Source organism: Leiobunum rupestre, chromosome 7, assembly GCF_980474605.1.
Source record: "Leiobunum rupestre chromosome 7, qqLeiRupe1.1.hap1, whole genome shotgun sequence".
Taxonomy (NCBI): Eukaryota; Metazoa; Arthropoda; class Arachnida; order Opiliones; family Sclerosomatidae; genus Leiobunum; species Leiobunum rupestre.
Genome location: NC_143390.1, coordinates 25,523,777 through 25,534,017, shown reverse-complemented (window position 1 = coordinate 25,534,017; position 10,241 = coordinate 25,523,777).

Here is a 10,241-nt window from a genome sequence, read left to right as displayed (position 1 = left end):
CCTACCTTCTGGGCGCCAAATCTAGAGATTTTGTTTTGTTGCCAAATTAGGGTGGAGCTGTGTTGATGAGAGCCCAAATATTAAGTAATTACTTACCTGAACATTTATTATGATCCTTTAGCGGATCGAAGTATATTTAATAAAAGTTAAATATGGTTAAAACTTTTATACGTGAAGGTTTCCGGGGACGAATGTAGGACGCAGAATCGTTGAAATCCGAAAAAGCAAAGGCAGGGCAAACGAAATAAAATAAGTCTAATTAAAAAAGTCCATTTAAAATTATAAAATACTTAGTAAAAATACAATATCTAGAGAAAATACACATTTAGGGTATGAGGGGGTCAATACACAATTTTTTTAATCTTCACAATAACCCCCACACATGCACATTTCTGTTCACGGCAGTTCTGCCTTCTTGCATTTGACCCCTAATAATCGTTTGGGGAAATGATAAGAGCCTTGGTTGAGCGAGTGGAGAATCCATGTCGATACTAATGTCAGGAATAATTTGAGTTGCATTTAAATCAGATAGAGCAGGAGTTAAATGGTGCACGATACTGCTATTATCATGGAGTTCTCGGGAATTCCTGGAAGCGACAAATGAAAGTGCAATGTCATTTGAATTGTTTGATTCACTTTCACTAAGAGCTCCTATTAAGATATTATCAATAACTGATTCTTCAATGCCTTCTACAACTTTATCGAAAACATTTTGACTCGTTTGCAACATAGAATGTTTATTTATAACATCGTTCGATTTATTAGTTGAAAGATTACTTTCAACATGAACCCCTATAGCGTCCTTCAATAAGCTTATTTTATTGTCAGTACTATTTTGTTTTGGTTCGGATTCTAGCGATTTCTTTCCGTTGTGGGAAAGTGGATTTTTTAAAGATTCAGTAGTGGTTGGTAAGTCAAGTTTGTTCGCAATTGCTTTTAATTGAGTTTGTTCTAAGACTGGAATTGATGTTTTGAAGTACTTATTTAGAGCCCCTTTTTGAGAATTTAAAAATTCTTGACTGGCTTTTCGTTTTTTGCGACTTTGGCTTCCGGACGGAAATTTTCTCCCACTCATTTCTACAATTTTTTTTAATTTGTCAATACTTATAGTTAAATTTACCGGATATAATTATCTAAAATGTATCTCTAAAATCCTTCTAATTCTCGAGGAATATTTATCTTAGTAAATAATAAGACTAAGTTTCTAAGATATTAGAAAAATAACTAATAATAATAATTTGCCTTGACAAAGGCGGTTTGGAAAATATATATCTACTAATAGTTAGCTAGCCCTGAAAAATGCTTTTTGGAAAAATTAACTATTAATAGTTAATTAGCCTTTAAAAGGCTGTTGAAATAATTTGAAATAAAATTAAACTATCAACTAGTCATTTAGCTAAGTGTTTATATTTTAAACAAGCGCATTAGGGCTTCTTTAAACCTCGAGGAGGTAGAAGTCCGCTCTTGCCAAAATAATAGAACAGAAAGACTAAAGACTTAAAATTCGAGGAAGACTTTCAAAATAGACCTGACTCGTTCTGGAGCTCAAGACGAAATGGAAAGAAATGTAGCATTGACCATATTTCGCAAAAGTGGTGAAATCGAAAAACCGCAGAATTTTCCAGGAAGCGAGAAGAGCAAGGTCGTTTTATTGTTGTGGCTATCGTCGTGTTTACTGGACCCCCTTCTGAGCTTGTATTCGAGCGTCGGATTTCGAGCATTGACGTGCATGCCCGCTGGGGTATTTCCCGAAATTCCCTCAAGCCGCTTTCTTTTCTTTCAATTGTTCATTAAACTTTCTCTCGATTTCCGCTCCCTTCGCCTCCCGAATCTATCTGTTTATGGTCTACTATCTTTTTGAGTAAACTAATTGATTTTTAAAGATTTTTCCCCCCGAAAAACTTTACTTGGCAATAAAAACATAAAGAAATTTCAAATATGTGGCCTCTTAAATATAAATATGTGGCCCCTCTCAGAAATGCAGGGGGGCTAAAGCCCACTTCAGCCCATCCTTAGCGCCGCTACTGCCTTTCTTGACGGCATCTGCAAAAGTGGAGTATGAGCCTCGTGTTTGCTTCTTCGTGGTTTTATGAACTAATGTCAGACAACGCTGCCCCCAAGTTGTTGATGGCTTCAGACTCGATGTTGGTGTAGAATTCGACGCCATCTACATGTAGATTTTGTAAGGCTCGAGAAAGTAGTTCGAACAGCTGTCTTTGGTTTTCGGAGTCTCGAAGAAAAACTGTCCAAGACTTTTTGGGAACTTTCGTCGCAGGTGATAGGTCGAAAAGCTTGGCATCAAACAGCGGGAGGGGGCTGTCTTCGTCCAGGATCCGATCTTTCGTGGTATTGGTGAGGCACTGGATTACATCGGACTTTTTACAACTTCGGATTCGTACCAGTATAGACAAGGATGGAGGGCACGGCTGATTCTCGTGCGCAAATAATTCTGCATGGTCTGTTTTGGCAAGCATAACTTGTATCAAGTGCCATCAAATCCTAGGCGCCCTCGAGTTTAGCAATGAGAGCGGTATCCTTGAGTTTCTTAGCATATTCTATGATTCTGTCGCTATATGATTTTAAAGTTATTCTGAACAGTAGGTTGTCTTGAACGGCAGGCTTTCCACAGAATATGCAAACATTCTTGTCAAAAGCTCCACACGATTTCCTTGTGTTCCTCGGGGAAATGGCATGAGCGCTTTCTGTGTGAGCTCTTTTTCTTGCTCTTTCGAGTCAGCTTTCAGTGCAATGGTTTTTGCAGCTTTTGTGGTAAACGGCCCTTTTCTCTTTTAATGGGTAGAAAATTCCAGATCCGTCATTTAAAGAACTTAAATTGAGCTCAAAAGGAAGGGATGACAACTGGCCTAAGTCACTAAAAGCAGTTAAGACTGTAACAAGCGATTTGTAGCTGATTTTAAAGCGTTTTGGGAAAGATCGACCAACACAAATTTTGAAGTCATGACTGAAAACAATGCAGAAAAAATAAAAATGAACCGCCCCTTTAAGTTGTAGTTAAAGCGTGGTTTAACTGAATTCTAACAAAAAAAATAGGATCTGAACTCAAAACAATGTATTTGTTTAAGAGATCAATGCTCATTAAAACAAAGAAATTCGCCATTCAGTGTCAGTGATACGTTAAAAAAGACGATTAAACTAATATTACTTGCCTTTAAAAAGTTAAATAATACCCCCAAAAGTTAAATTTTGCGGGTTCTGGCGATTCCACATCTTTTTGTTATTTTTCGTACAAAGGTCACTAGCACTAAATTGAAAACATCACTTGTCAATAATTCACTTCATATATCACTTAAAACTTATAATTATTGCGTTCAAAATGTCTTTTTTGAGGAAAACAAAATGAAAAAAGCCGTAATAAAAGAAACATACACCAAGACAAGACGAACACCTTTTTAACATTTTAAAGCTTTTTGAACCGAGTGATTATGATTTGGAGACCGTCCACAACGGTTTTTCAGTAATCTCGCCCCGTGGGTAGGCAACACCGCATTACACGTACCCCCGTGAGCAGATTTGATGGCGCCATATCTAATATTGTATCTTAAGGTGTGTAGAAATCGTGTGCAAAGTGGTACTTACTAGTCACTAAGTGCAAGGTTTAGCTGAATTCTGTCGCTTAACGCCCGGACTAAGAGATACTGGCAATATAGAGATCCACCCAAAAACCATTCGGTTAAAAATTGCAAGGTCCTTTAAACAAAAACGTCACATCCTATATTACTCTAGTAGTGAAATCAAATAACGGGCAAGATCTGTAATTATATTCCCATAAACGTCATAAACTGGACTTATTTATCGACAAGTGATGTGCTCTGAAGTAATATGCTAGACCTTGCGCGCAGTGGCGTAGCTAGAAAAGGTTGCGCCCGGGGCGAGTGAAAATTTGGCGCCCCTAATATAAGCTTATTTTTTTTGCAAATAATATTTTGGCGCCCCTATACCTTAACATGACGGTGGCGCCCGGGGCGGCTGCCCCGTCCGCCCCGCCCTTGCTACGACCCTGCTTGCGCGTCCTAAGTGTTTTACTGAGTTAAAATCCTTTGTACAACCATTTCTTAGCTTAGCTGTAACGATTCTAATGATACAATATCAGTTAAATAATTTACTAAGTTAATCGAAGAAAAAGGTCAATATAAGATAAAACGTTTTCTTAAGAATGTATAAAGAGTGAACAAATCATAAAATTTACAACATAGCGGACGAAAGGCAAGCATAAATATCAAGAATTAGTTACCTAATCACGGGACCATTTCAACCTCCCGACTTTAAAGTTTTCTTTCATTCTCGCAAAATAAAAACACTCGATAAAATTACTGAAACTGTCCGTACTAGTGGTACTCGAACATTTATGTACATTATAGATAGGTGGCGGTGCGACTACTGAAACTGGCAAATTACTGAAAGCAGACAAGTTGTTGACTGCAGTGACGTAATTACTGCAGTCAACAACTTGTCTGCTTTATTTAATTATGGTTTTAAGGTAAAAGAGTAAATTTAAACAAAGAAGATAATATATTTCGATCTAAACAATATATTTGATACACTGCGATTCTAATATTAGCCATGAATTCTCTTTGAAATGTTTTATGGTTGTACAAAGGATTTTAACTTGAGCATTAAAACACTTAGGACGCGCAAGGTCTAGCATATTACTTCAGAGCACATCACTTGTCGATAAATAAGTCCAGTTTATGACGTTTATGGAAATATAATTACAGATCTTGCCCGTTATTTGATTTCATTACTTTTATGGCATAGAGTAATATAGGACGTGACGTTTTTGTTTAAAGGACCTTGCAATTTTTAACCGAATGGTTTTTGGGTGGATTTTACGCTTTTTTGTTTATAACAATAGAAGTGAAGTTATTATAATACCTTTAATCGTAACAAAGCGGAAATAATGTTTATAAACAAAATTGGAAAGTGAACTTTTACCTATTTGGAATATTGAGAACTGCCTAGCTCTTTCGCCAACATTGTGTACGTGTAGATATTGTTTACTTTAATTTTTTGAAAACGTGACGTCATTATGCTCTTTAATTCATTTTTTAATGTTAATAAATAGGCTTGTACGATTTTTATTAAACTTTACACGTTTTGTACTGTGTTTATTACTCATTGGCATGGTTTATCGCCCTCTGGCGGCACACTGCCCACCCTGACACTGGCGAGACACTTGGAACTCACTGCACCTCTTTCACTTAGAAACAACCTATAAATCAGTAGCATTCGAATGTTTAATCTATTTCTTTAATTATATTCCCATAAACGTCATAAACTGGACTTATTTATCGACGACAAGCCCTATGGCGGACAATTACCAACACGGTCAACACCTGACACTCGCAAGATTATTGTTGTCGAACTCAGCGCCCCTTTTTTTCTACAATCCACCTATAAATATGTTGCATACATAGTTTTCAAGTATATCCGTCATAGCGGGCATTTTAACCTTTAAGACTATTTTTTCGTACACAGCGCCACGTTTTCACCTAGAATCAACCCTCAAACCTTTTGCATTAATTTTTTTAAATCGATGGTCGCTCCGGTTTAGTACTTCTTATGTGTTTATTACTCCATGGTTTCGTTACCGACTCGCTAAACTGTACATTTGTCGCCGTAGCTCAAGAACTATACCAGATATGAACTTCTCCTTTGGAAGGACACAATGGGAGCTTAATTTGAAACTGTTTACCAAATTTCATTTAAATCGGTTCAGTAGTATTTGCTGTAGAGCGGTCTGCGAGGAGAAGATGGAAGAAGAAGAAGAAGAAAAATTAAGCCTTACTTTGCCCCATTACTACGAAACGTCGCCTCAACCCTGTTCGATGGAATTCGTATATGTTTGTCGCGTTCCTGTAACCTTTCAAACGATACATCACTTGTTTTGATACGACCTATAGTTTTTGAGATACGAGGGGGTAAAATCGGCTTCATTCTGACTCGAGATAATATAGCAAGTGCTCGAGTAGGTGCTCTACTCTATACCCGGACCTTGCATAGGGACTACCGTCCCTTTTGATATGAAACTCCAACTGAAAACAGTGAAAAGCGACACCCGGAATTTAAAAAAAAATCCTGAGCGGAGAGACGCCTAACGGCCGGAAGAAAGCTAATATTTCGAAATCCCAAACAACGGATTTCAGACGCTAAAATATAGCTACGCGTTTAAATCTCATCTAAATAATAATAAAACATAATTTTACAAATTCAAGGGTGTTAAAATTCAGCTGCAACCCTCGGTTTGAACTTGGAATGTGACGAGCTCCAGGGCCGTGCAGGGGGGGGGGGGGGAGCAAATCCCCGGGGCCTGGCTGAAAAGTGCCCACGATGGATTGTTAAGGAGGCCCGTAGCTGTAGGGCCCATCAAAAAAGCTCGAGCGCAGTGATGCAAATCAGAACGATTGAAAACGCGTTGAATGCTCAAGGGGGTGATGCAAATCATGATAACTTTGGAAAAGTTTTCAGGGCTGGAGGGGTCGGATGCAAATTGAAGGGCCCGCCAGTAACTTTTGCCGCGGGCCTCACGATACCTCTGCACGGCCCTGACGAGCTCCAGCCAGTAACCCCTATTCACCCTATGACGACGAAGATTGGCCATACTAAATCGCATATTATTCATTTATGTATTTTTCATTATTTATGTAATAGGTCAATTGTTTTAGTCGGGGATTTAAATTTTGGTGGCAAAAAAAAGTAAATTGAGCATGCTTTTCATTCCCCCCACCCCTCACTCGGCCTTGGCAGAGGCCAGGGTCCGTAGAAAATAGACTAATATGGGCAGAGGCGGGCAGAGTCACCCTTAAATTTCGCACTTTACTGACTTTACACACATTTTGCCACCGAACTTTGGAGCACCTTTAAAAACTTACAAATAGCTCGTACCGATAGGTCTTCGAGCAAAAAAAATGACGCGAAACTCGGACCAAATAGACAGAGAATGCCTTAGAAAGACTGGTCTTGGAGTGCCAACCTAACTTGAAAACTGAAACGAAACGCAACGGAGGACGGAGAAACTACCTTCGGCGATTGCACGTTAGACCGCGGATGAAAAATTCGGCCTCAAGTGATGTCTTGGGGCGGCAACATAACTTGAAAATTGAGAGCAGCGGACGGAGAAATTACCATTGGCAATGTCACGTTAGACCGCCGGGAAAAATCCCCGACGAAAGGGTCTTAAGTGTTTTATTATATAGACAATAAACAGGAACTTTTGAGATGTAACCGCGAACATTGCATGGAAATAGTAGGAAACCCCCTACTGAGTAGTTTAGTACCAAAGTGTCGGTTCCAGCGTACGCTATTTCCACCCTGAGATGTTTCCATCCTACGCCGTCTCCATTCAACGCCCTTTCCATCCAACGCCCTTTCCATCCAACGCCCTTTCCATCCAACGCCCTTTCCATCCAACGCCCTTTCCATCCAACGTCATTTCCATCCTACAACGGTTCCAACCTACGCCGCTTCCAGCCTATGCCATTTCCCACCTAGTACGTCTCCAGCAAACGTCATTTCCATCCAATGCAGCTTCCATCCTGCGACATTTCCATCCTATGAGTGTTCCAGCGTACGACATTTTCAACCTACGACTGGTCCAGCAAAAATACATTTTCCACCCAATGCAATGTCCATCCTAAAGATCGTCCAGCCTGTGCAACGTCCCCGGGTGGTGCATCGGAACAAAAGATGCAGGAGCTATCATCTATTATGGCAGGAGTTAAGCTGACTTTCTTCGCGCTAGCAGAAACACATCTGCGGGACGGAGCCAAATCCTAACTTACCCAAAGGTGTGCAATGGCTAGGAAATAACCGCCAGGGCCGTGAGAAGAAAGGTGGAGAGATTGGCGTGATGGCCCCTGTTTCTGTGCCCCTTATGCTACACAAAACTTGCACAGACCACGTGTGGTTCTACTTTGAAAATTTGCTAAATATTCTTTTCGCTCTAGTGTATTTTGCTGTGGGAATTTTTACAGCAGCCAAAAAGTTGAACAGTATTATTTATGAATGCCTCAGTAGGGACGTCACAGAAGCAGTCATGAACGGTTACAAAGTCTGTATAATGGGCGATTTCAATGTGCATATTGCGGAGTGTGGGAAGGAAGATCCAAAGGGCCGGCAGGTGAAACTGTTTGCTGAAAGTTTTGGCCTAATAATGAATAACTTGGCTCCAATTTGTAGTGGAATGTATACATGGCACAATGAGGGATATCGTACAACAGTAGAGTACATTCTCTACAGCGAAGAACTAGCACATTTCTTTACGAAAATGGAAATCGATGAGCTTGGTGTAAAGAGTGTTGGTAGCGACCATAACCGTCTATTTTTGGAAGCAATTCGTGAGTCGCCACAAGTTGAAGTTACAAAACCCAATTGCCTCGACCTGAAACCCAATTCAAGGACTTTTTGGGAATTGGATATTGAAGAAAATATGAAACTATTCCAGTTGGCCATGGAAGAGGCTATGGGAACGAGTGATCAGTCGTATGATAATTTCGTCCAATTACTGCTAAAGTCAATGGGAGGCACGTTAAAAAGAGACAGCCAGCCCCGCTCATTAAAGGGGCTCCAAAGTTCGGTGGCAAAATGTGTGTAAAGTCAGTAAAGTGCGAAATTTACGGTTAACTCTGCCCGCCTCTGTTAAGGCCGAGTGAGGGGTTGGGGGGAAGGAAACGCATGCTCAATTTTCTTTTTTTTTGCCACCGAACTTTGGAGCCCCTTTAAGAATAACATACTGCCAAAGAAGTGGTGGAACAAGTCAGTTGGGGAAGCAATCAAACTTAGAAAAAGGCAGCTGTTGCTAGAGGAGCATATACTTACTCTGTACGAGACCTCTGGCTTGCCTATAAAGCCGCAAAAGCCAACGCGAAATCCGTAGTATCACGTGAAATTAGACTGGTGAACTTAAAAATGGAACGAGATATCGAAAGGGCGGCAAAATACAAAGGAAAGAAGTTCTGGCGTTACGTGAAAAAATTAGGAAGCAGGGGGCGGTGGCAGAAAAGGTTTTTAAGGAGTTAGAGCGAAGAATGGGAAAAGAAGGTGGTTGCTCTGAGAATCACAGAGTATATATCAAAGATCTAGAGAATGAACTACTCAGCCCCACAGTCGGCCCCACTACTCCCGCCCCCTCAACTATAGCTGCTCAGGCACTGAAGCGAAAGCTCCCCTTTGTGACGATGAATTCTCAGTTATGGAATTGAATAAGGTGCTGGGTACTTTAAAAACGGGGAAGGCAGCAGGCCCGGACGGAGTCTAATCTGAAAGTCTGAAAGCTCTGGGTCCTAACGCTCACCTGTCTCTGTGTAGTATAATGAATTCTATTAAGAGAAGTAAAGTGGCGCCACTATCCTGGCTTTGTGCACGAGTGACTCTAATCTATAAAGGGAAAGGCAAAAATGCTCTGGAGCTCGACTCCTACCGCCCCATTACTGTCACCTCAGAAATGTATAAGGTGTATGCAATGTTACTGAAGAATCACCTTACTAACTTTCTGGAGGATTATAATTTAATTTGTGAGCCCCAAGGAGGTTTTCGAAAGGACCGACGAACTGGCGATCATTTGTTTGTCATCATGCAGTTAATTTAATTGACCATGAAAATGGATCTACGCCTGGAAATTGCTTTCCTGGATCTGAGGAAAGCTTTTGACAGCGTCGATAGGTCTAAACTGTGGGAATGTCTTTCCTCCAAGGCTATTCCTATTACCCTGAGATCACACATACTATCTGGAGGGGATTGCGACTACTGAATTATCGAGTAGGGTTGGTTTACGCCAAGGCTCCCCGTTATCTGCCACCCTGTTCACAGTATACCTTGATGACCTAGCCCAGTCACTACAAGTTTCTGGTTATGGAGCTATACTTCCTAGGTGTCCTCCAAAAAATAAGGACCTCTGTGTGTCTTGCCTTTTTTATGCGGACGACATTGTACTCTTCGCAAATCACCCTGACGACTTACAGAAGCTACTTGACATTTGTTCGGCCTTTTTTTGAGTACCATGGAAAAGATAGTGGCTGGAAAGGGAAACACAATGCGGTGGGTAGTTCGTAACCTAGCCGAGCGGTCCTACAACAAATACTCGGTCAGCCGTACACTTTGGAAGAGTGTAGCCGTACCAACAATGACGTATGCAAACGAGGTCATTTGTTATTCAGCCACGACTAGGGAGGGCCTGGAGAGATGCATAACGGCTCTAAATGCAAGCCCATTTGCGGCTAATGCCG